The sequence below is a fragment of the Schistocerca cancellata genome, chromosome 1 (assembly GCF_023864275.1).
Source record: "Schistocerca cancellata isolate TAMUIC-IGC-003103 chromosome 1, iqSchCanc2.1, whole genome shotgun sequence".
Taxonomy (NCBI): domain Eukaryota; kingdom Metazoa; phylum Arthropoda; class Insecta; order Orthoptera; family Acrididae; genus Schistocerca; species Schistocerca cancellata.
Window position 1 is genome coordinate 695,267,604 of NC_064626.1, and position 24,689 is coordinate 695,292,292.

Consider the following 24,689-nt stretch of genomic DNA (forward strand, 5'->3'; position numbering starts at 1 on the left):
TGTGGTGCCATGCAACGTGGCACTACAGAAGACTGGCGCTAATATCATAGGTACTCAGGGAAAACACACGACACAGATCTGTAAGTCCACGGTATTGTTGATAAGTTGAGAAAAGCGTCCCAAAATACATATGCTACAAAACGCCACTGTTCCCTGCGCATGTGCCCCGACATCAGTATGGGATATGATCACCATTTACACGTACACAGGCCGCACAATTGGTTGGCATACTCAGGATCAGGTGGTCGACCAGCTGCTGGGTATAGACTCCCATTCTTGCACCAGTGCCTGTCGGAGCTCCTGAAGTGTCGTAGGGGTTTGAAGACGTGCAGCGATACATCGACCGAGAGCATCCCAGACGTGCTCGATGGGGTTTAGGTCTGGAGAACAGGCAGGCCACTCCATTCGCCTGATACCTCCACGATGGCAGGTCGGTGAGGCCGTGCGTTATCCATCAGGAGGAAGGTGGGACCCACTGCACCCCTGAAAAGGCGGAAATACTGGAGTAAAATGACGTCCCGATACACCTGACCTGTTACAGTTCCTCTGTCAAAGACATGCAGGGGTGTACGTGCACCAATCATAATCCCATCCCACACCATCAAAACACGACCTCCATACAGGTCCCTTTCGAGGACATTAAGGGGTTGGTATCTGGTTCCTGGTTCACTCCAGATGAAAACCCGGCGAGAATACCTGGACTCGTACGTGAACATAACCTGGGACCACTGTTCCAACGACTATGTACTGTATTCTTGACACCAGGCTTTACGGGATCTCCTGTGACAAGGGGTCAGTGGAATGCACTTTGGAGGTCTCCGGGCGAATAAACCATGTCTGTTCCGTCGTCTGTGGACTGTGTGTCTGGAGACAACTGTTCCAGTGGCTGCGGTAAGGTCCCGAGCAAGGCTGCCTGCACTACTCCGTGGCCGTCTGCGGGCACCGCTGGTTAGATATCGATTTTCTTGTGGTGTTGTACACTGCGGACGTCCCGTACTGTAGCACCTGGACACGTTTCCTGTCTGCTGGAATCGTTGCCATAATCTTGAGATTACACTTTGTGGCACACGGAGGGCCCGTGCTACGACCTGCTGTATTTGACCAGCCTCCAGTCGACCTAGTGTTCTAGCCCTCATAACGTCATTAATATGTTTTCTTTGAGCTATTTTCAACACATAGTCACCATTAGCACGTCTGAAAACGTCTGCTCACTTACTCAGTGCACCGTACTTTGACATGTACTAGCACCCCTCTGCGTATGTGGACTGCTGCCATCGCCACCGTACGACGACCGTAGGTCAAACGCAGCGCATGGTCATACCCCGAGGTGATTTAAACCCGTGAACCGCCCACCAGAGCGTTGTTTCAGCATGTATCAGCATTATCCTTAGTTTATGAGCATGAGTGTGAAGGGGCAAGTAAAGCGCAGTGGATCCAAACAGAGCTGCCGTTGCTCCGCTGTACCGGCCGTCGCTGGACCAGGCGGCAGGAGTGACCGTAATGTGCGGTGGGGGGACGGGTGCCGTTTATCTGGCGGTGCGTACCTGTGCAGCGGCGGCGGCGGCCCGTGGGGGGGACCGCCTGCTCAGCGCGGCTGTGGCCGGCGCGCCTCGCGCCAGTAGCGGCCATGGCGGGCCAGCCGCAGCAGCTGCTGAGCCTGCTGCTGCAGCGCGGGGACGCCTCCAACGCCTGGGGCTTCGCCGCCGTCAAATCCGGCGCCGCGCTCACAGTCCAGCAGGTAACTCGCACACACCTGTTGCTGCGGCTGCCATTCCGCACCCTTCCCGCCAGTCTCCGCCCCTGCAACAAACGACGGCGTGCAGTACTTCTGAAGTCGTAAAACTCCGTATCGACCTTCACTGCGCCCTGACAACACTTGAAAAGTACAACGAGAAGCGTCAGTGTGTTGTAGTGCTGGCGTCGAAACAAGCAGGGGCGTACAGCGACCTCTAACGTTTTGAACTCTTGTACGGACGTCATCAGCGCTGTAAACAATGCATGTAGCGTACTCTCAGCAGCGCTGTAAAGCTGAAATTACGCTATTGTAGAAGTCACGAGTGCCGAGTAAAGCGTGAAAACGACGTTTTCATTACTTCCATTCTCACGCTCGAGTTACTTGACGAACAAATGAGTGACCTATAAGAGCAGTTAAATGGAAACTGGACAGATGAAAAAAAAAAAAAGGTTTATTATTTCAAAAGTAATCGCTATAACTGTTAATGTATTTATCCCACTGCGAGACAAGACGATCAGTGCTTTCATGGAAAAATGTTTGCCATTGCCAACGAAAGCATGACTGTAGCTAGGCGTGCACCTCTTCGTCGGGAGCAAATCGAACACGTGGGCAGGCCTATATGTTGCCGAGGTTGTTTCGATTAGTCTGTAGAAGTTTCGCTGGGAAGCCCTTGCAGGTCCTTCACACAGTCCCGATCTCTGCCTATTCGATTTCATAGTTTTTGGAGACCTGAATAAAGGCATTTGTGGCCATTGGTTTTGCTTCGGATGAAAGGGTCCTCACTAGGGTACAATCATCGGTCCAGAGACAACCGCAAACATTTCCTGTGAAGGCTTGGATCGTCTTGTTTCACAGCGGTATAAAATGTATTGTCAGTTACGGCGATGACGATTATTTTTGAAGTAATAAACAGTATACTTACTTTTTTTTATCTGTCTCATTTCCATTTGACTGCCCTTATTTATCTAGATCACAACTGTTTAACATACGCAAATTACTTGTTGGCGAGGTGCAGTAAGTAGATGCAATCTAGCTGGTCGGTTTCTCGTTAGATAGGTGACTAATTTGTTGAACTTTGCCTGCGATTTCATTGTTATAACTACCGTATTAACTGCCAAAAAGTCGTTGGTTTGGGTTTGGGCGTTCATAGCACAAAAATTAATTACAATTTCATCTGTAAGATCCTTACAGTAAATCTAGCTTTTCGCGCTTATTAAAACATGCAAAATAGTTAGTTCTGTTTTAAACCTGATTTATTTATCACGACTTCTCCTCTTTCTCTCTTTCCCTAATCATTAAATCATATCCTCGTTTATGTCGAAGCAAATATCTAGCGGAAACTATGGAGCGCAATAAATTATACAATTCATTATAAACATTAAAACAGCCAGTACATAGCCAGTAAGCGTTTCAAATATTTGTTTTACAAAATGACGAACAAATTTTAACTCGACGATAACGTATATTATAACTGCGCTGTATTAAAACTACTAAGAATGTTAACTTCAATCGTGGTGTTTCACTGTTTAATACAGTACCCTGTTATTCGGAACGTGTGGCTTTCAGAACCCCGTTCGACCATTTCGTATGAGTTCACTACAAGGAGCGCAATTTGCATTTTAGTCACCAAGACTAGGGGCATCGACATTGTAGGAGACGCAGCCGTAATGTACGCTGTTACTACAGAAGAAGAATTGAACAGCCTCGGAAGATATTGTTACCAGTTACATCAGTTTTTATAATTAGTTTATTCTCCTGCACATCACGTTTCGGGTTTATATCGCCTTCAGAGTAGGGAATACTGACTTTCTGACGTACACCAACGAAAAGGGCAGCACGTTGCAATTTGCTAACGCTTTGCGTCACGAAGAGAACCGTCAATCAAAGCACGTTGTATGCTAAGACTAACACTAATGTCAGGGCGTAATTAGCCGTAAGGAGGGGCCGGGGAGTTTCCGCAAACAATATTTTCTATATAATTGTAAATCCTGATTTGCTTACGAGTGACAGTCGCCCAACAAGATAAACGAAAATAACCAGTTGCTACAGCACTGACTGTCACATTTAGTGTTTCTCATATATTATTTGAACAACTACAACAACTGGTCACATTTTATATAATTTTATTAATGCCAAGAGGCTTTTCGCGAATAATAAACTGCACCAACGATACTAAAAGTGCGTGTGTTGTGCATGTAAATAAGAAAGGAGGAAGTGTAAGCTACGGAACAAAAGGCAGCTACCGCGTTCAAAATTCAGTCCACAAAATAGTACTACTAATGGAAATTATAAATGCATTACGCCAAGTTAAGCCCGAACGAAATGTGTCCCTATGTAAATACCAGCGAAATTGTCTGGTTGCTATATTGCTCCAAGTAATTTGATCCACAACCAAGGAGCGCAACAACCGTTAATATGGATAAATTAATGGTTAACATGAAATCATTGTATTAAGCAACAACAGAAGATACCTATTACTTAATTAAGCACACAGTCGTATAGCTCACTCAAATTTGCCTCAGACTGAAGAAACTACGTCTTAACAGGCATTCCATTTAATCATCTGTTATGTTTATTATTTATTCGTAACAAACTTCATAGAGTGTACCAGAGGATTTTCTCAACTGGCATTGTCAGTCTGCAGCCTGCATGTCATTGTATCAACGGTTCCAGTTTATTCAAAGTAGTTATTAGTACGAACACTATTTCCACGTAGCCCCTCCAGCATTCCGGGATAGAGCGATTCTTCAATCGCCTAGCTGATACGTAAGCTGAGCTTACCTCTTACACCTGATTCTGCCACTTGAAGTTTCTTCACAAACGCCAGTTTTTACGATTTTCTCTTGTCCCTCAGAGGGTCTAGAGTAATTTTCTATTTCACAGCGCAATATTTCAAGCTAATTACATAAACGTTGCCGCTGTTGTTAATCTGTTATCGCTATGTGAAAGTATTTTCATAGGAGAAAACGCTTTTTTAACGAACATGCCACTGTAGGTATATTTTGCTTTCAGCGAACGTTCCGCAGAGCTCAAAGGTCTTTCATATCGTCGGAGAGTTAGTCGCGATCTTGAGGATCAAAGTTAGATAAGATATCAGCTTCCACTGTTAGTGCTGATCATTGTACGAAGGAGTGTGTAGCCTTGTGTACCTTGCACTATCTGAAAGACTATGTGTCACACTGCACTGCCCTGTTGTCCATTTCTCTACAGTATTCCATATATCGCAGACACTGTTTTTAGATAAACAGGTTTTCCGTTTACAAAAGTATGGCACGTTCAACTGTGTCTGTTACACAAATGCTGCCATACGGTCATTTCATGGGAGACATTCTGAATACAACACTTTCTAAAGGTCGTCTTTGTGGACTTAGTAAGTGCTGTTAGAATTAATACTTTATTACGATGTTAATAGAAAACAGTTTGGAGCCTTTTGGCAGGAAAAGGTTATGCAGCAACGCCATTTCCATTAAGCAAAATCAGGCGCCAGTCGTAGTTTTGAAATGAACTCGTTGTAGCATACCTTTGTGATAGTCACGATATCTTCATTGCAAAAAGGAAGTCTTTCAGAAATACGAAGAGCACTTAATAGGCCAGGTGTTTTTATGCACAGACAGTCTACTATGTGAAATTTTTTTTACGTCGTTATCTTTCTTTTTATTTATCTTTCCACATTGAACTTCCTTGGCTATTCGAGGCAATACACCGTGAAGAACACCACAACCAGTCAATTTCCTTTTTATTTTTCTGTCCTCCAACCATCGGTTTCAAGATCTTCAGATACTCATTAATTGGCAACGTGAATAGGAAGTATTTTACGTTTGGGGCTGGTTTATATGTGGAGCGTGTGTTTCAACACTGTAAATAGCCTAATCGTCTGCAGATGAGCCGTATCGGCCTTAAATCGGCAATAGAAGAGTAAAGAAAGAAAATAGAAGGCAACGGTCCATTACTTTCTTTAAGTTGATAATTTTTGTCCTTATTTTCTGGAGTACTGCTGTGCTGTGTGGGTTAGCACTGACGAAAGTCAAAGAAGGGCAGCTCGTTTTGTATTATCACGAAATAGTGGAGAGAGTATCACGCGTATGATAGCGGAGTTTGAAAGGCAGTCACAAAGCAAAGGCGTTTTTCGTTGCGGCAGGAACTTCTCATGAAATTTCGATCACCAACTTCCTCCCTTTATGGGTGCCCACCTACTTAGGGATGAAAGAATATCATAACAAAATAAGAGACTCAGAGCTCACACGGAAAGAGCTGTGTGTTCGTTTTCCCCGCGTGCTGTTCGAGAGTGAAACGGTAGAGAGACAGCTTGAAGATGATTCGATGAACCCTCTTCCAGGCACTAAATTGTAAATTATCTAATCATGTAGCTGTAGATGTAGATATTTAAGTAATGGATACAGATATCAAGGTGAACGACATCCATTCTTTTCTGTCGCTCAAGAACTTCGCTTACACGATTCATATTTGGTTATCTACAACGCCGTTATAGTGGTACACATTTCAGAATGTATTGCTCGGCTTAACACACGGCAGTCTATTTGAATGTGGGATGGCCGGAGTGACAAGCGAGAAAGTAAAGAGGGCGGGTTGGGTGACGTGTCACATTCGGGCGTCGTTGCTGCCCTCAACAGCAGTGAGCAGACAATGACATGACTTGCATAATCTAAACTGGAGTGTCAGCGGAAGTGAAGAGGCCGTCCGGATGTCAAATGTAGAGACGCATGTATTCAGACGATTTTATTGCTCTCCGAAGTTGAGTAGTCGCATCGTCTAAAATATGCTCTGAAGTGCCTCTCTTCCCGTTCGTCTCTCTCTCTCTCTCTCTCTCTCTCTCTCTCTCTCTCTCTCTCTCTCGCACTCCCTCTCACGCATGCACACACACACACACACACACACACACACACACACACACACAGAGAAAGAGAGAGAGAGAGAGAGAGAGAGAGAGAGAGAGAGAGAGAGAGAGAGGAGGAGGGGGAGGGAGAGAAATACAAGCATATATTTTCACGAACAAAATCATATATACAAGGTGAACACGAATTCCACCGACAACATTTCAGAGATTGTTCAAGGCTTTTTTTGAATATTTTGCAGTAAGGGACCAATGGTGTCTAGTGACCAGTTATAGAGTAATCGCTTACATTTCGTTTATCTTTGTAACTGCATTGTACCGAAAATATTTCCACGAATATGCAAACATTGATGGTATTCGCTGAGTATGTATGCGCTGAGTATCTTTTCTGAGAAAAAAAACAAAAAAAAACCTTTTTCCATTCAGGATCGGTATTTGCTGTCGACAACAGTTGTGCCCACATTACTCTTCTTCGAGCTAGCATTCAGTACTGCTCTGTTCCGTTTCAGGTTTGTTTTTCCAGCAGTGTTAGCTGTACGTTAAAAGCAGTATACAGCAGTACGGACAGGTTTACTGATGAGAGTCGGCCGATATGCACCTCGTGTATGTGTTCACTGAAAACACTGGAGGAGCGGTGCAGAGGCGATATTCTGAGCTCCTCTCACTGTGACAGTAGCCCCATTACAGTACTTCTGCATCCGCACGCAGGCATCTTTGAGAAACCGTATGTATGCGTGTCATGGTGATTGCTTGTTCACTGATGTGAAAATATTTTCACAGACACGTAGGTAACTGGAATGACAAACCGAATAAATTAGAATGACATTATTAGTCTCTGACGAAGCACCAGAGTCCACGGGTCCTTTGTACCAAAATACTCAGAAAATTATGTTGCTGGGATTCGTGTTCGTCCTGCACACATCGTCAGCGTACTCGCTTCACTTACAGTCATATGCGGAAATAAGTTACTTCAAATAACAGTTATATCATAATATGAGACGGGTGAATCGCCGTCACCTACTTCAAAAAATGGCTCTGAGCACTATGGGACTCAACTGCTGTGGTCATAAGTCCCCTAGAACTTAGAACTACTTAAACCTAACTAACCTAAGGACAGCACACAACACCCAGCCATCACGAGGCAGAGAAAATCCCTGACCCCGCCGGGAATCGAACCCGGGAACCCGGGCGTGGGAAGCGAGAACGCTACCGCACGACCACGAGATGCGGGCTCACCTACTTCCAAACAATCATAAACCTATGTTGTAGACTCAATAGAAGTTCAACGTAGCATAGTGGAGACACGTCGCATATTGTAATGCTGCGCATATTTTGGCAGTGACACTTGTACTGCTGACGTTGCAGATTATGAACTCAGTTGCTATGTGTGACCTTTAGGGCGCCTGATTAATTAATCTTTTGTCGATATAGAGGCCATCTCTTGACAGATGTAGGTGAAGATATCACGCACGGCCTTGAAGAAGTATGAAGCGGCTACGGAAAAGTGAGTTGATGGTGCGGTAGCGTTCTCGCTTCCCACGCCCGGGTTCCCGGGTTCGATTCCCGGCGGGGTCAGGGATTTTCTCTGCCTCGTGATGGCTGGGTGTTGTGTGATATCTTTAGGTTAGTTAGGTTTAAGTAGTTCTAAGTTCTAGGGGACTGATGACCTAAGATGTTAAGTCCCATAGTGCTCAGAGCCATTTTTGAGTTGATGGTATTTGTTTTCTTCAGTGATGTGCGATTTTATGACATTGTGTTGCAGTGAAAGCTATAAACTACACACATCAAAAAACGTTTTCCATCACCTCGATATGTCGTGCGTTCGTCTTTGTGCTGTGACTGTTCCTGTAGCGACCGGAAGGGAGTGACTCCCAAGATGTTTGTGAACGTACGCACTTTTACCATAAGTGTTAGCTATAGGTATAACGCGACACTCAAATTGATTGCAGCATTTCAGTTGAAAGTAAAGTACCAATAGGGACGCGTTATGGACTTTGCAATAGTAGAGTAATTACCCATCATTCCACGAAGGACAATAGCTACCAATGAGTGCATTATCACGTTAAGCGCAGAAGGCTTGTCCACCAGTGAAGTTGGTCGATATGTGCAATGGAGCCAAAATGATGTGGACATGGAATAGGTTCCAATAGACAGGTAGTGTCGAGGATTTATGTCGCACAGGCCGTTGACAGGTGCACACAATGATCGGTAACTACGACTTTTCACCCAAGGGAACCGTGGGCTGAGTGCTCCAGAACTGAATTCGGAGTTTATATACACGTCTGTATCATCATGAAACTATTGGGAGACGACTGGGTGATGCGAATCTCCATTCTCAACGACCATGGCGAGCACCACACCGCACGCAGCACCATGAACTCTGTTACAGATTGGCAAGAAATCGTGCAGAATGGACGCCCCAGGATTGGCATCGGGTGTTGTTTACGGACGCAAAAAAAAATGGCTCTGAGCACTATGGGACTTAACATCTGTGGTCATCAGTCCCCTAGAACTTAGAACTACTTAAACCTAACTAACCTAAGGACATCACACACATCCATGCCCGAGGCAGGATTCGTACCTGCGACCGTAGCGGTCACGCGGTTCCACACTGAAGCGCCTAGAACCGCACGGCCACACCGGCCGGCTTTACGGACGCAACTCGGGTGTGTTTGTACCCTAATAATCGCAAAGTGCCTGGCGACCACCCGGTAATATCGAACGCCTGCGACGCTGTGTCCCACATGTGCAACAAAATGCTGGTCGTGGAGCGATGTGCCGGGGTAGCATCACATGGGGCCACCGTACACCTCTCGTAGTTGTTGAAGGCAGTCTTACTACTTTACGGTACACGGATGAGATTCTGCCAACATTTTGGTGACAGTTTCATCTTGCTGGATCATAATTCGCATAATCGTCGTGAACTCGTTCCTTCAGCATGCTAGAATCAGCAGTATAGAGTAGCCTAGCTGTTCCTCGGACATGAACCCAATCGAGCATGTGTGCTATCGATTGAAACGAGCTTTTTTTGGGCGTCAACAACTACCATGTACTTTGCGTGACTTACGCAGAATCGCCATTGAAGAATGGGACGATGATGTCATCGATGGTATGCCACGACGGATTCAAGCCTGTGTACGAGCAAGGGGACGTTGCGCCACGTATTGACTTTGTTCAGGAGTGCTGAGAAAAACCCCCCGTTGGGAAACAGACCATTTAGTCATTACACAAATGCTTATTTTTTATTTGAAGCTTCTGGGTTGGGGTTGGGTTGTTTGGGGGAGGAGACCAGACAGCGAGGTCATCGGTCTCATCGGATTAGGGAATGACAGGGAAGGAAGACCGTGCCCTTTCAAAGGAACCATCCCAGCATTTGCCTGTAGTGATTTAGGGAAATCACGGAAAACCTAAATCAGGAAGGCCGGACGCGGGATTGAACCGTCGTCCTCCCGAATGTGAGTCCAGTGTGCTAGCCACTGCGCCACCTCTTTCGGTAAGAGATTCTGGGCGTATTGCTAATGAATATATACGAATGCGTCTGCGCCAGTTTTTGTTTTGAGTGCCATGAATTTCGAAATTAGCGGATGATACAAAACTTTTGTTGGGGTGTGTAAAACAGGTATTCATATTTCTAAACTAGCAGAGGCTGTGTGCCGTGAATACCGTTCCGCTTGTGCGTTAATGGCCTAAGCAACAAGATAAAGAAAAATTTGCGACGTAGAACATCTGGAATCCTCTGGCTTACATCAACATATTCACTGTAAGCTGAAACATGAAAGCTGAGTTGCTTATGTCCTCGGGTAGATAACGACTTGATAGATTTTGGGACTTAAGATTCACGCCAAAACCTGAAAGGAACATAAAAGGATTAACGGATGACCTGCAGAAGAAGGATGGGGAATTATTATCACAGGTGCTATGTTGACTGGGATAGGGCAACATATTTTACGTGGCGCCATACTTAAAGCACTGGACTCGTTTACGGATGGTGCTGGGTTGGTACCCATTGGTTAACATCCAGTTCTATGTCTGCTGTCGTTCCTCTGAATCACTGTATGGAAGTACTGGGATAGTATCTTCAAAAGGGCTGTGGCTGATTCCTTCCCCCGGCGTTATCAGTGCTGCGTCTCTTATGGCGGGTGTAAAACCTTCCTTCGTTTTTCTTTTTATATTCGTCACTAGAAAGCACGGTAACACTAACGGAAGAAAGATGAAAGATTTTGCACTAAGTTTGCGGACTCGGGTTTGACCGCCGCCGTGACATGAATGGGTAGCCATTGTGACTCCGAGTCCGTTGGCTGTCCTGTAACAGTAGACAGGAAGAGCTCTCATATCGAATATCTTCCCCGAAACCTGACAACTGCGATCTCCGTTCCTGGGAGCTGCGAGAATTTTGTCCTCCTTTCTTGTTACAGTTATACAATGCAACAGGCCACCATACTCTCTGCTTAGATAAATGTTCAAACGTTAGAAAGAGAAAATATTCTTGTCTTATTACAGTTCTCATATGGAATCTATGTTTTGCTTGTTATTACTAATGTATTAGTTTCACAATTACAAAGAAAAGTTTGTCTCCTGGTAGCAACTACAGTGAAATAATAGCGAAAAAATAAGTGTTAAACGCAAGAGTTAAGATTATCTGCAAGAGAGACTACATGTATGGCGGGGACTATGAAGAGCAGCAGATTGGTATGAGTACAGGTTTATTTAGCAATAATCGAATTACTATAGGCCGTCCTTCAAATTAATCAAGGCTCGTTTCAGTAGAGGGTGTGGGATGCTTCAGAAACAAATTAGACAGTACACGTTACACTTCACAAAAATGCAACAAAAAATAAATAAAAACCGTTTTGTCTTTCTCTTTTTCATTATTGTTTTTGGCATTACTGTTTTATTTTTATACAGACAGTTATACGTTATGGACGGCAGGCTTGACAGAATCAAACGAACTTACAATCGTCTATATATAAAATGTATTCGCAGTTGCGATTGTGGATAACCATCAGCTGTATAACGGAATGACGACAATGAAAATTTGTGCCTGACCGGGAACCGAACCAGGAAGACAATAGTCTTTCCTGAGGAACCATTGTGACGTTTTGTTGCTCCACTTGGAGTGACTTAGGGAGACGACAGATTATTTTTGAGTTCAACTCCTACTGAATAAATGTTCAATGTTTTATCATCTCGCCCGGTGTTCATTCATTGAGTGAAGTGTCACGGTGGACAGGATACTGTACCCATGTTAGGAAAAAATGGGTTAGAATCCGCGAGTCCGTCGTCTAGACAACAGACGATTTCCTCCCTCAGTTGCTTGGGCTAGCACTCCGCCTCAAGTGATCTGACGTCGAAAGGATGCTAATCTCTAACTTTCCGGCGTTCCTTCTTCTTCCGTCGCTGCCCACTCTGCTAACTTATAGGCGACATACTGGTGTTACAGTGATAAGTGCAAAGACCAACATTCATAGGGTTTCAGTGAAAATAACTAAATCTGCGTGTATCGTACTACCAAGCGTGGTTGTGATTTGTCTGGCATCATACAGAAAATGTGTCAAGAATTATCTGAGGCAAGCTGAAGAAGAGGAAATCATATAGCTCGTTGAGACAGCCAGAAAAAGAAAACAGCACTTTTTTGCCGTGTATTTTATTGTGTGCATGGAAGTTCTATCAAACGAAAACTCTCCACATTGGAGTGCAATGGATGCGTAAATGAACTGCTCAGATAACTGAGCGTGATTAAGTAGTGGTCTTGAGGTCCAATCTGATTTCGCATATTAGCGCAGAGTGAGACTTTAGTGTGTTCCGGTCACTGAGCATAAAGGCTGCCATTAATCTCGCTGGAAGTGATGCGAAGAAAGCTTACACAGCAGTGTCACCTGAGGGTAGATGGTGCCCTGGGTAAACTTTCAATTTCCATCCTCCCCCCCCCCCCCCCCCTCCCCTCATCTTCTTTAGGCTGATCACACTTTTATTTAATCCTCACAGCTGCTTAACTTGTTCATTGGGCTATGAAGATAACCATGACTTCATAATGAAGTAAAATACGCACAGTTCAGTACTTATTTTTTGTACGGTTCAGATCAAAACATAGAACAACACACCGTTCACAGTAGCATTGCTTGCATAAATTAAGCGATTCATTTATCCTTGTTTTATTACTGATCGGTCCAAAAGAGTAACAAACAACTTCGATTGTGATGGTTCACTTGAAATAACAATAGTGACTCAGTCTAGCAGAGCTCTTAAGGCAAAGGAAGAAAGAGTCGTCACAGTTTAGCAGATCAGTAGGATTATGGGACTGAATATCAATCAGCATAGAACAAAATAAGTCGTTGCTGGGAAACAAATATGCCAGCCTCAATAACTTTAGGCAATTACACTTCTGAAAGAGTTGAACAGTTTAAATACCTGCAATCGAATATCATCCAGGACATCGCCTATGAAACTAGAGATTACTATCATCCAACAGAGCCTATTTTCCATTTAAAAAACCGTTTTCTTGAAAGCTCGTAACCCGTATCATCAAATTAACCATTTATGAAACACTCCTGAGACTAGTACTTATACATGCCTAGGAAACCAGTCAGTTAACCAAGATACTGGAGTGCTTCGAGAGAAGGGTGCTTCGAAGAATCGTTAGCTCAATCTGTGAAAGAGTAAGAGGAGATGCCGGCCGCTGTGGCCGAGCGGTTCTAGGCGCTTCAGTCTGGAACTGCGCGACCGCTGCGGTCGCAGGTTCGAATCCTGCCTCGGGCATGGATGTGTGTCATGTCCCTAGGTTAGTTAGGTTTAGGTAGTTCTAAGTCTAGGCGACTGATGACCTCAGAGTGTTAAGTCCCTTAGTGCTCAGAGCCATTTGAATTTAAGAGCAGATACCAGCATAAGCTGACCATTGTGTATAAAGATCCACCTATTAGAAGGACAGTGGAGACACCCGAACGACACGGACGTGGCACATGGTCTGGATGAATGGTGCGTAAGTAGTTAAGAGGATATTTGATGGGAATCTATGGGTCAAAGGACACTAGGCAGCAGAGAATGAGATGGACAGATAGGAAATGGGAAGAAGGGGATGGAAAGCCCGAGTGCTGGATCGTGATGACTCGTGGAGAACTGTTAAAGAAGCCAAGGATCACAATGAACTGTGGAACTACAGACGAGGAAGAACAACAGAAGATTATCTAATCTAGTACGGAAAAGGAGGTCTCGTGGAACTGCTGCTCCACAGAGTCCAGTCCAAATCCCCTCGTGATTCTTTTTCGTATACGTCCTCCTCCTTCTCATGTTAGTGGTTGCCAATCCATGCGCTTCTTCCTCTGGTTCTACACTAGAGTGCAAAGCGTAAGGACAAAACTAACTTTCACATTATGTGTCACAGCCTAGCAAGGAAGCTTGCAGAAAACATGGACCATACTCATTAAGGACTGCTACATTATAGTACAGAAGGTAAGTGAAAGAAATACGCAATGAGACGAACAGGAATGACACTTTTATTCAACGACAATAATTAAACTAAAGTCACAACGGTTTATGATGGTCCCCTGGACATTACAAAAGGCGGGGCACTATCGTTAATAGGGTGTGATCATCACAGACAGCAGTAAATGCTTCGCAACTGTGAGGAATTAGTATTTAATTTAGGGGCGACTGGACAATTCAACAAGAACAACAAATAACAGGATTAGCGTTGCCACAATTTGACAAATATCCTCTAGTCCCCTAATGTTACATCAATGCTCATTTCCAACTGGCCATGGTTGATTGGCTAAAGGAGATGGGTGCCTTCAATAACTGCTAACACAACATCACTGATTTACGTAATTTATTAATGATAGTTCACTGAAAAACAAGTATTAAAACACTTCATAGAAAGGCTAGTTAAATAACTGTTCCTTTGATTAATCGGGTAATAAATTCTCAACCAATAACAGTAGCAAACAACATCACTTCCAAATAAAAACTTACAGAATCGTAACGGTAAAAGATACCTTACAAACTTCAAAATTCACTTTCATTTAACACGCAGATGTAAAAACATATCCAAAACTCACAGTTATCATATTTGTCAAATCCCAGTATTTATAACCCGCTGAACTACAGCGCAGAACTGACAATTTCAAATCCGTCCAATGAGTAACCCTGATAACAGGAAATTATGTTCACAAATAGGAAATATAATTACTTTATGATAACGCCCATCCGGCATTGGCCACACTTTTACATAATGGTAAATTTTGTAGAAGAGTGACAGTTACTGCTCAATCTCCACACAGTTAAGTAAACTAACACCGCATAAGTCACTGAAGGTTAATACACGTACCGTATTCCACTGCTTTCGTCTCCACTATCATGAAATCCTTATTGTGGGCTAACATGCTACAGCACAGCGTGTTCAGGTTGGGCCCACACTGTCTTGTTTATCTGTCGTGGCAAAATACCCACAAACGACATACGCCACAGCTCGCCGTAAATTGCGTCCATATAATCGCAGAGACCACGGCTTATCGTTCCACAGCAGCGATGAATTCCCAAGCGTCTCGGTTTCACCATCAGTTCACTGCCACGGAGTGTCAAAATTATTAATGCACAGTTCGGACCATCCGGACCCCAACACTGTGCCGTTCTGTCCTTCTCCCTCGGTACTCTCCAACTCTCCTCTCCTCGTCGCCAGAGGGCCACTCGCAGCCAACTCGGAGCCCCAGTATCTCTGGCGAGGCCAATATCGACCTTAACACTCGAGGCCGGAACACAATCGTGCCGAAAATCGGCAGACAACGCGCTCTCATGCCTATCGCAAGACTGGGAAGGGTTCAAGTGTCAGGGCGTTCCATTTCTCTGCCAGCGTGCTTGACAAGTGTTGGATGGTCGTTGGTGGATGTGGAGGTGCTGCAACACATCTCCCTAACACGTCCCACAGGTGCTCGATTGGATTTAATACTGCGGAATATCCTCTCGTTCCAAGAGATCTGCCAGCTGCACCATTGCCAGCCGCGGTGGCCGAGCGGTTCCAGGCACGAAGTCCAGAACCGCCAGACCGCTACGGTCGCTGGGGCATGGATGTGTGTAATATCCTTAGGTTAGTTATGTTTAAGTAGTTCCAAGTTCTAGGGGACTGATACCTCAGTAGTTAAGTCCCATAGTGCTCAGAGCCATTTGAACAGCTGCACCATTCGACGCGTTGCGTGTTGTCATCTGTAAAAAGAATTCAGAGCCGACTGCACCCCTGCAAAGGAGGAAGTGGCAAAGGAGTACAGTGTCGCAATGACGTTGGCTGCGAGTGTACCGTGTTCAAAGATTTGGAGTTCAGTACCCCCATGCACTATTATCCCGCACCACACCATAGCACATGGAGCACCAAAACTATCTTATTCGACAATGACCCTGGGTGTATCAGTGTTCCCACCTCTCGCCATATGTGAGTACGTGCAGCATTGGCGAACATGATCGTTTTGGTGATGCAGGTGCTGTGCTGTGGGGAGGCACAATGTTGCATAGCTGTACCGACCTGCTAGTCTATGAACACGGTACACTCAGCACTCAACGTTGTTGTGACACTGCTTCCCCATGTGCGTGTCTCAGGGGTGCTTTTGGACCTGACTTCATTTTTATGGATGACAGCGAGCGACCGCATCGAACAGAGCAGGTGGAGCAGCTCTTGAAAGGAGAGGATATTCGGCAAATGGGTTCGCCTGTCCGTTCCACCGAAGTCACATTGAGCACATGTGGGATGGTTGGGGGGGGGGGGTATTGCGTCACGTCCTCTTGCACTAATGATCATCCAGCACTTGACAAGCTCGCTGGTTGAGGAATGGAACACCCTACCACAAGAACTCCTTACCAACCTCGTGGTCATCAGGGGAGCACGTTGCACGTCATGGACTGTCGACCATGATGATGGCACACCCTATTAAATCTACATCTAGATCTATATATATACACTCCTGGAAATGGAAAAAAGAACACATTGACACCGGTGTGTCAGACCCACCATACTCGCTCCGGACACTGCGAGAGGGCTGTACAAGCAATGATCACACGCACGGCACAGCGGACACACCAGGAACCGCGGTGTTGGCCGTCGAATGGCGCTAGCTGCGCAGCATTTGTGCACCGCCGCCGTCAGTGTCAGCCAGTTTGCCGTGGCATACGGAGCTCCATCGCAGTCTTTAACACTGGCAGCATGCCGCGACAGCGTGGACGTGAACCGTATGTGCAGCTGACGGACTTTGAGAGAGGGCGTATAGTGGGCATGCGGGAGGCCGGGTGGACGTACCGTCGAATTGCTCAACACGTGGGGCGTGAGGTCTCCACAGTACATCGATGTTGTCGCCAGTGGTCGGCGGAAGGTGCACGTGCCCGTCGACCTGGGACCGGACCGCAGCGACGCACGGATGCACGCCAAGACCGTAGGATCCTACGCAGTGCCGTAGGGGACTGCACCGCCACTTCCCAGCAAATTAGGGACACTGTTGCTCCTGGGGTATCGGCGAGGACCATTCGCAACCGTCTCCATGAAGCTGGGCTACGGTCCCGCACATCGTTAGGCCGTCTTCCGCTCACGCCCCAACATCGTGCAGCCCGCCTCCAGTGGTGTCGCGACAGGCGTGAATGGAGGGACGAATGGAGACGTGTCGTCTTCAGCGATGAGAGTCGCTTCTGCCTTGGTGCCAATGATGGTCGTATGCGTGTTTGGCGCCGTGCAGGTGAGCGCCACAATCAGGACTGCATACGACCGAGGCACACAGGGCCAACACCCGGCATCATGGTGTGGGGAGCGATCTCCTACACTGGCCGTACACCACTGGTGATCGTCGAGGGGACACTGAATAGTGCACGGTACATCCAAACCGTCATCGAACCCATCGTTCTACCATTCCTAGACCGGCAAGGGAACTTCCTGTTCCAACAGGACAATGCACGTCCGCATGTATCCCGTGCCACCCAACGTGCTCTAGAAGGTGTAAATCAACTATCCTGGCCAGCAAGATCTCCGGATCTGTCCCCCATTGAGCATGTTTGGGACTGGATGAAGCGTCGTCTCACGCGGTCTGCACGTCCAGCACGAACGCTGGTCCAACTGAGGCGCCAGGTGGAAATGGCATGGCAAGCTGTTCCACAGGACTACATCCAGCATCTCTACGATCGTCTCCATGGGAGAATAGCAGCCTGCATTGCTGCGAAAGGTGGATATACACTGTACTAGTGCCGACATTGTGCATGCTCTGTTGCCTGTGTCTATGTGCCTGTGGTTCTGTCAGTGTGATCATGTGATGTATCTGACCCCAGGAATGTGTCAATAAAGTTTCCCCTTCCTGGGACAATGAATTCACGGTGTTCTTATTTCAATTTCCAGGAGTGTATATATACTCCACTAAACACCAAACGATGTGTGGAGGAGGGCACAATCGGCGCCAAAGTCATATTTCCCCTCATCTGTACCACTCGTGGATCGCGCGAGGGAAAAACGACTGAACGCCTCAGTACGAGCTCTTATTTCCCTTACCTTTGAATGATAATCATTACGCGATTTGAAAGTTGGTTGTAATAATACATGCTCTACATCCTCAGTAAAGACTGGATTTCGCAATTCAGAGAGCAGCCCCTTCTGTTTAGCGCGTCGTCTATCTGCAAGTGTGTCCCACTTCAAACTTTCTACGAGGTTTGTAACGCTCTCGCGATGGCTAAATGTACCATCTTGCCGCTCTTCTTTGGACCTTCTCAATCTATTGAATCAGATCCAACTGGTGAGGGTCCCATACAGACGAACAATAAGACTGGACGAACTAACGTATTGTAAGCTATTTCCTTTGTTGAAGGACTGCATCGCTTCAGGATTCTACCAATAAACCGCAATAGATCATTTCGAATAGTCACACCGAGATACTTGACTGATGTTACCGATCCAAAGACTGATCACTTATTTTGTACTCATACATCAATGGGGATTTTCGCCTTGTTATACGCAGTAGATTACACTTACTAATATTGAGAGATAACTGCCAGTCATTACACCACGCAATTATTTTCTACAAATACTGATTGATTTTTCACAACTTTCGTGTGATACTACTATCCTGTAGACTACAGTATCATCGGCAAACAGTCTAAGGCCGCTGTCAGTACCATCAACCAGATCGTTTATGAAAACGGTAAAAAGCAGAGGACCTATTACGCTGCCCTAGGGCACACCTGAAGTTACTCTTGCTTCTGTTGAAGTTACCCCGTTCAGGACGACATATTGCTCCCTGTCTGTTAGAAAACTTTCTATCCAACCACATATGTCATTGGATAGACCGTAAGCGCACACTTTTTGTAGCAAGCGACAGTGTGGAACTGAGTCGAACGCCTTTCGAAAGTCGAGAAATATGACATCATAAGGACCGTATCCTGCTATTTGTGATGTCCAGGGGACCGCCATAAATCGCGGTGACTTCAGTCGTCTGTGAATAAAAGTCATTTCTGATCGTCTAATTCCGCCTTTCTTTCAGTTACATTCGGTACTATGCTGTAGCAGTTCTTTTCACGTACAGTGCAACTTTCATCGTGTTATGTTCCATGCACTGACACATAATACGAAGGTTTCTTTTGTCCTTAAGTTTTGCATACCAGTGTATTTCTTCTTCAGCTTCCTGCTTCACTCTCTCTACCTTTTCCTTTTCTTATACGCTACTGGCCGTTAAAGTTGCTACAACACGAAGATGACGTGCTGCAGACGCGAAATTTAACCGACAGGAAGAAGATGCTGTGATATGCCAATGATTAGCTTTTCAGAGCATTCACACAAGGCTGGCGCCGGTGGCGACACCTACAACGTTGTTTCCAACCGATTTCTCGTACACAAACAGCAGTTGAACGGCGTTACCTGGTGAAACGTTGTTGTGATGCCTCGTGTAAGGAGGAGAAACGAGTACCATCACGTTTCCGACTTTGATAAAGGTCGGATTGTAGCCTATCGGTTTATCGAACCGCGACACTGCTGCACGCGTTGGTCGAGATCAAATGACTGTTAGCAGAATATGGAATCGGTGGGTTCAGGAGGGTAATACGGAACGCCGTGCTGGTTCCCAACGGCCTCGTATCACTAGCAGTCGAGATGACAGGCATGTTATCCGCATGTAACGGATCGTGAAGCGACGTCTCGATCCCTGAGTCAAGAGATGGTGACGTTTGCAACACAACAACCATCTGCACGAAGAGTTCGACGACGTTTGCAGCAGCACGGACAATCAGCTCGGAGACTATGGCTGCTGTTACCCTTGACGCTGCATCACAGACAGGAGCGCCTGCGATGGTGTACTCAACGACGAACCTGGGTGCACGAATGACAAAACGTCATTTTTTCGGATAAATCCAGGTTCTGTTTACAGCATCATGATGGTCGCATCCGTGTTTGGCGACATCGCGGTGAACGCACATTGGAAGCGTGTATTCGTCATCGCCATAGTGGCGTATCACCCGGCGTGATGGTATGGGGTGCCATTGCTTACACGTCGCGGTCACCTCTTGTTCGCATTGACGGCACTTTGAACAGTGGACGTTACATTTCAGATGTGTTACGACCCATGGCTCTACCCTTCATTCGATCACTGCGAAACCCTGCATTTCAGCAGGACAATGCACGACCGCATGTTGCAGGTCCTATACGGGCCTTTCTCGATACAGAAAATGTTCGACTGCTGCCTGGCCAGCACATTCTCCAGATCTCTCACCAATTGAAAACGTCTGTTCAATGGTGGCCTAGCAACTGGCTCATCACAATACGCCAGTCACAACTCTTGATGAACTGTGGTATCGTGTTGAAGCTGCACGGGCAGCTGTACCTGTACACGCCATCCAAGCTCAGTTTGACTCAATGCCCAGGCGTATCAAGGCCGTTATTGCGGCCAGAGGTGGTTGTTCTGGGTACTATTTACTCAGGATCTATGCACCCAAATTGCGTGAAAACGTAAACACATGTCAGTTCTAGTATAATATATTTGTCCAATGAATACCCGTTTATCATCTGCATTTCTCCTTGGTGTAGTAATTTTAATGGCCAGTAGTGTATGTTTACTCATTGTTTCCCCTGTCACAAAACTGCACTCCTACGTAAACGGTCATACTCTAGTGACACCATAGCCTGTGTCTCATAACATTCGAACCCGCTTGCAAGCACGGTCTCCACTCGGCCTTGTCGGTCGCACAGTGAGTTTGGCGGCGGGCACAGAGCTCGCGGGTCCCGGCCAGCCCGCCAAAGCTTATCTCCCCGCGGCGGCGGGCCCTCTGACCCGAGGTACGGGCGCTGCCTGGCTGCATGCGCGCCGCGCCTCTCAGAACAGGCAGGGCCCGCCTGCTCTGTGCCCACTCTCTGCTCTTGTCCTGCTGCGCTCTGACAACTTCAGCGCCACTGATGATTCACTGTCTTTTTGCTAATGGGTAAAACAATGACTCATGGAACAAGGTACAAATCTCAAATGGTTCAAATGGCTCTGAGCACTATTGGAATTAACTTCTCAGGTCATCAGTCCCCTAGAAGTGAGAACTACTTAAACCTAACTAACCTAAAGACATCACACACATCCATGCCCGAGGCAGCATTCGAACCTGCGACTGTAGCGGTCGAGTGGTTCCAGACTGTAGCGCTTAGAACCGCTCGGACACCATGGCCGGCTACAAATATCAGAAGCGTGCTGCAAAGTTTAATTGTGAATAATTTACACCATTCGTTCTCAACCTTTCTGAGGCTATTACTCCTGAATGTAATCAGATGTTAGATAGTGCCCCACCTCCCCTTCCCACCGAGCGAGGTGGCGCAGTGGTTAGCACACTGGACTCTCATTCGGGAGGACGACGGTTCAATCCCGTCTCCAGCCATCCTGATTTAGGTTTTCCGTGATTTCCCTAAATCGCTTCAGGCAAATGCCGGGATGGTTCCTTTGAAAGGGCACGGCCGCTTTCCTTCCCCATCCTTCCCTCACCCGAGCTTGCGCTCCGTCTCTAATGACCTCGTTGTCGACGGGACGTTAAACACTAATATCCATCCTCCTCCTTCTCCACGTCCCCTTCCCACATTCTCATCATTAACGCCTAACTGAACTTTAAAACGAAAATAATTTTCTTTGAACATTTTCATTTCTAAAATTATTTTATTAAATCTCGAACTAATGAGTCAATGAAACAATTAGCACTGCTTATTTCTGACTACCTTTATGTACCGAATAATGAAACAATTCTCAGTGTGTCAGGAGTCCTACCTAGAACTCCTTCTCTGAAATATAAGCTAACCTCCACATTGAGGGTAGACACTTGTTACAAAACATACTTTCTCTGCACCACCTCTCTCCCTAGCGATATTTACCTTAATTAAAAATTAATTTAAAATCAATAAAAATGTTGTCGCAGTACCTTGGCCAATTGTTTGTAAACCACTTGACTACTGACCTCCTTGCTTCTGAACTAGCAGTAACTTATGAACTAGCGGTAACTGCAAGACTTCAGGCCTTAAATGCTTTGTGTCGCGCCACTGGCGCAAACAACAATAACAACGACAATAATAATAATAATAATAATAATAATAATAATTATAATACTGTGTAGGCCATGTGAATAATGAAGCAATTTCTGTCTTATTGTGGGAAATTAGTACAAATTGGAGATGGCATTTTCATGAGATATTTAAGCATATGTGATGTATATATCTTAATTTTACTCTCACTGAAGTTGGGAACCACCGCCTTAAAGGTAAGGAATGAACACAGTAAAATTTTTAAAATCAATAGTTGTACGCTTTGTTTTCATGAAGATAAAGACATTGTACAAACTATCATTTAAAGTTAAGCTTACCTATAAACTAATCAATCAAATATAAAGTTTCATTACAGGTCTCGTTTACTAAGTTTAATAAATTTATTAATATTTTTCCAGCTGCGGCAGCTAAAAGGACTAGAACTAATCGGAGTGAGAAGCAATCAACAATTTTTCAGTTGCCTGTACAGTATTTTCTCCGAAGGACTTTATTATTTTACACATTCCAATAAAATAGGCAGTACGTCATCGCCAGTTGCGCAATAATAGCAATGTGTCTTGTTAGCTCCCAATCCATTAACGATCTACACGTACATATACGCGTCGGCAGAGGGTCCATCGAACCACTTGTAAACTGTTTCTCTATCCTTCCATTCTCGAATAGCGCCCGGGAAAAGCTGACACTTAAACATCTCCGTGCTTGCTGTAATTACTCTTATTTTATTAAGATGATCGTTTCTCGCCATGCAGGTTGGCATCAACAAAATATTTTCGCATTCAGAGGAGAGAGTTGGTGATTCAAATTTCGTGAAAAGATCTCGGTGGAACGAAAAAGCTTTTGTTTTAATGTTTCCATCTCAACTTGCTTATCATCTGTGACAGTCCCTCCCCTATATCACGATAATACAAAACGAGTTGCACTTCTTTGACCTTTTCCAATGTCCTCCGTCAAATGTATCTGGTACTATTCCGTACGGGCAATAGTGTTCCAGAAGATGACGGCCAAACGTAGTGGAGAATATCTATTTACTAAATAGTAAATGACAGCATCATCTGTAAGCAAATCTAAGAGAGCTACTCAGGTTGTCTCCAAAACCGTTTATTTAGATGAGGAACATCAGAGTGCCTATAACATTTCCTCTGGGAACACCTGGTATCGTTTCTGTTTTGTCTTTCATTCTGCTTAAGAGCAAAATTGGGAAACTGTGGATTATATGCTGTTACATATGCCAGTACCAACTTCCTTTCAAGTTCATGTACTCATTACATAGTGATGACCTGTCTCCTTTTGTCCTAACGGCAAGTCGTCGATAGTAATCACAGTGCGGTTGGGATTTTACAGTGGGTGCGAATAATTTCTCACTGATCAGAGCGTCCTTTGCCCTTATGCCGACATGGTCCTGTATCCCATGCGACCTGATTTGTGGGAGAGCATTTTTCACTGTGCTACATTGAAATGAAATGACCCTATAACTTCATTGGTCGGGTGACCTCGTCTGGTGTAGTCCAGCTGCCTGGTGCAAGTCTTTGTATTTGATGCTACTTCGATGACTTGCGCGTCGATTATGGTCCCCGAGTAAAGAAAATGTCAGACCCGGTCGGAAGTCTAAAGCGAGATCTAACAACCATTAATACTCTCTCTCTTCAACTGTTTGCTAGCATCAGCGAATTTTACATGAACCTGCTGTAACAATTGCCTCTATCTCTCTACATTAACGTTTGTGAAAATGGCATGAAACGTGGGCGGAATGATCCTTATGGCACAGACGAGATGTGCGACATTGTAAATGATCTCTGACTACGAATAAATGATGTGAACTCCGCGAGGGCATCATACACAGCAACTGAACTTCATAGCATAGAATCTGTGAGAGCTTGGATGTGTGTGATTTATCATTCCTGGTTGCGACCGTCAGCATCCTCGGCCAGCGTGGACGCCAGTGCTGGTTTCCAGTGTCCCGAGGAGGGGAGGATTTGTCCAGCCTGGAGGTGACGAGTCGGCCTTTCCATAATCCTTCCAACTGGGTTGTGTTCAGGGTCTAGTTTTCCCTAATGGCAGATAATTTTCCAGCATTTGGAAACGAACTTCTGAAAGTCCTGTCATGAAACATCAATTTACACGGGAATGCTATTAGTGGGAACAGGATATGGCCAGTAGAAGTTCAAAAAATGTTCAAATGTGTGTGTGAATTCCGATGGGATCAAACTGCTAAGGCCATCGGTTCCTAGACTTATATACTGTTTAAACTAACTTATACTAAAAACAACACACACACACACACACACGCGCACACACACACACACACACACACACACACACACACACACACACACATGCCCGAGGTAGGACTCGAACCTCCGGCGGGAGAGGCCGCGCAATCCGTGACATGGCGCCTCAAACCGCACGGCTGCCAGTGGAAGTGGCTACACTCTGTTCTGGAGGTTGATTGGTTGACGGACTTGAAAGTTGAAGCATTTCGGGGAGTTGTGTGAAGTTCGGAAAATGGGGACTTCGGTTGGTAGCCCTCACTTGTGTAGGAAGCAAGTCGAGGGCCTAGTGGGTCGGATGTGATGTTTTTGGACACTACGTGTATCACG

General features: G+C 45.6%; 1 protein-coding gene across 1 annotated transcript in view; it reads left to right on the forward strand.

The window, feature by feature from the left end:
* The first annotated feature begins 1,630 nt into the window (after positions 1-1,630).
* The window catches only part of LOC126184504 (uncharacterized), a 747,836-nt gene continuing 724,777 nt past the window's right edge, over positions 1,631-24,689 (forward strand). Inside the window, exon 1 of the mRNA XM_049926899.1 lies at positions 1,631-1,738. The gene's annotated coding sequence lies outside the window, so the exon portion shown is untranslated. The remainder of the gene's footprint in view (positions 1,739-24,689) is intronic.